Consider the following 2,921-nt stretch of genomic DNA (forward strand, 5'->3'; position numbering starts at 1 on the left):
CTAAGAATGAGAAAGGTATGGGATTAAAAAGAATAGGAAAATCAATACTTTCCTATTTTATTTGTGATAGAGGAGAGAAGAAAGGGATGTCCAGGAGGGATAAAGGCATAGCAAGCAACAGGTTCATGTGAGTACTCTTCATAGGTCTCCAGGAGATATTTCTTCAAGAAGATGAAATTGAGATATTACTTTATGTGTCTCTGTTTCCTGAGGGAAGAAACAGGATTGGGAGAAACTTTGGGGTTAAATTAGCGCTAATTACGTAGAAAATTAAACAATTATGCAATGATTAACTGCAGGACAGAGAGTTGTACAGTAAATGAAAGTAATCGGTTTATTGCATATCTCATTTGAGAATAGTGTTACTGTAGTCCTGTAAATATTGAATATCAGTCAATTGAAATTATGGTATAACTCTATGGGAGAGTAGGGAGATGAAAAAGAGGAAATGTAGAGGCGTAAGGGAAGAAATGAAGCTTCGTCTTCATCTGCCATAATGGGTAATCTTTTCACAAAACTAAAACTGACTAATCAAGAATTAGCAAACATGTTATGTAATGATATCAGATAAATTTCTTAAAATATCAGCTTTAATAGAATTGAATGTGGCTGCTTGTAGAGAGGAGAAAATGGGACAAGGAGAAGTGGTCAGGAAAGTTGCTATTTTATTTAACAACATTAATGGAATATTTAACCTTAAACTATAGTCATATGTAACTTAGACTTTTATAAAAACTGATATATGAAAAATAAATAGAACTGTGGTAATCTGAGCTTTCATCATGTCCAAAGTCTGCAAGTCATTCTAATGACCGATAGGCCTAAGAAGGCCCAGTGTGCCAGAAAGATATCAGGCAGAAACATAGCTTACATTTTTGATTGTGTAAGAAATTAATGAGTCTGCAAATCTGGGGGAAAGTAAGTAAGGAGTTGCCCTTTTAAAAACTGGGATAGACTCTCCTCTGTATCTAGGTAGCTGGGAACATGCTTATAGTGTGGATAAAAGGACATGACTAGCCAAGAATCCAATACCCACAATTCAGAGAAATCCTTGGTTCATTCTTGGGTTAGGGAATCTTCTCCAGGTGTATTTATTTTCAAGTTTTTGTTGTTGTTGTTGTTGTTGTTGTTCAGTTTGAAAGCAGGTAGTGTTTATTAACCAACCAGCTTAGAAAAATAATCATGGTAGACACCTGAGTTCATTCTTCTAATAAGCCTGTTGATCTGGTCCTCCCTCTGGCCATCATCTCCTCCTTCTAGAAAATAGATGGTCTTTTTCTTTATTCCGCCTCATGGAGAATATAATTTGAAGGACCACAGGAAGTTATTTGCTTCTTTGAGCATTTTCCAACAGCAGAGATCTCATGAATCAAATCCTCTATGCAGATGATGCCATATTTACCAAGAGATCGAGCAATCAAAGCATGATCTGTCAAAGCAATTCCCTTATTGATTTTGCCATAATGACCCTTGTAGATTAGTTTATTTACTGACTTTAGATTTGGGTACCACCATGCAATCTATGACTCGACAATCCTCAGCATGTTGATTGAAGCCTTGTTGATCTTCACACAGGTTCCACTGAAGATTTGATGAAGGTGAAGAAGCTGCAACACCTTTCGGACCTTTGGGCTCACACTGTTGATACCTCTGATCCTGATGACAAATGACAATTTGGATTCAGCAGGTACATAGAAGTTGCCAGCTTTTCTTGCCATCCTCGCCCTTCAAATTTCAGTTCTGTACGTCTGCCTATATTCCTTGTGATAGTGCTTCGCTTTTTCTGAGATAAGCTTCCTCCTTTTGCCTTTTGAAGCGTCTTTTGGGTAAACTTCTTTCTCAGGTGCTTGATCTTCTGCTCTGTGAAATTCCTTCTCTTTTTCTTAAGGGTTTCTGGCACAGCAGAAGCCTCCTCCTTCGTCTCTTCTACACCCTCCATGGTTCCGATTGGAAAAACAGGAAGTTCTATTTTCCGGTTTTTAAAGAAATGTTTACAACAGTAGGGGGCATTACAGGAAGTCGGAAGCTTGCAGCTACAAAATGGAAAGAATACACATTTGTCTCAGTTGAGGAGAGACTTGTGTGTGTGTTCCAAAATCTTTTCTCTTTGCAGTATAACAACCTCATGTTATATATTATATATATAATTATTGTTATTATTATAACAATAATAAGTTGCCATTTTCTTTAAAGTGAATTATTGAGGAGATATGGTTCTTCTCAATGATTTTGAAACTGTCTTAAAATAAATTAGTTGCTGTGTGTATAAACAACAGTTCTTTCACATCATTAGGAAACATTTTAACCAGTTTTGTTGCTAGGGAGAACAATTATATAAGTTGGTTAGATGCATTAGACGAAACATTTTGGTTAAATACAAGTCTGGGTCACTTTGCATCTCCTAATTTAAATTAGATTTAAATTTCCAAAACTCCCACTCAGTTACTTCAGGAGATTAGGTGAAAGAACATGAATGAATCAGCACAAATATATCAATATTCTTCATGAATTTGGGATGCTTTGGTAGAATGTGTGCTTCTGTGGAGATGAGAATAACTCTGAGACCATTGTCATGGTCTTGAATGGCTGGGGCTCTATTAATTCAGCAACATTCTGTGCTATGTATAAACTATTCATAGCAACTGACCCATTGACATTTTCGTACAGTCATTTTTGACACTCTATTAAAGCTTACATTTGTTTATATATAGAGTGAATATTTTAGCATATTGAAGCCTGTTTTTTAAAAAAGAGAAAGTAGTTTTTATTTATTCTATGATCAGTTATTTTAAAAACAAAGGGATTACAATTAGCACTTGAGCCTGGAAAGCTCCTCACATAGCAAATTGCCAAGGAATTCCTTCTTAAGAAGCAACAGCGTTATTACAGATTCCTGTCCTCAGTCTGCTCCCTATCCATAA

General features: G+C 36.0%; 1 pseudogene; it reads right to left on the reverse strand.

Moving 5' to 3' along the window:
* Nucleotides 1-1,155: 1,155 nt before the first annotated feature.
* LOC140709601 (large ribosomal subunit protein uL30 pseudogene) lies at nt 1,156-1,939 on the reverse strand (annotated as a pseudogene).
* Between the last annotated feature and the right edge of the window lie 982 nt (nt 1,940-2,921).

Source organism: Chlorocebus sabaeus, chromosome 21, assembly GCF_047675955.1.
Source record: "Chlorocebus sabaeus isolate Y175 chromosome 21, mChlSab1.0.hap1, whole genome shotgun sequence".
In the NCBI taxonomy this organism is placed as follows: Eukaryota; Metazoa; Chordata; class Mammalia; order Primates; family Cercopithecidae; genus Chlorocebus; species Chlorocebus sabaeus.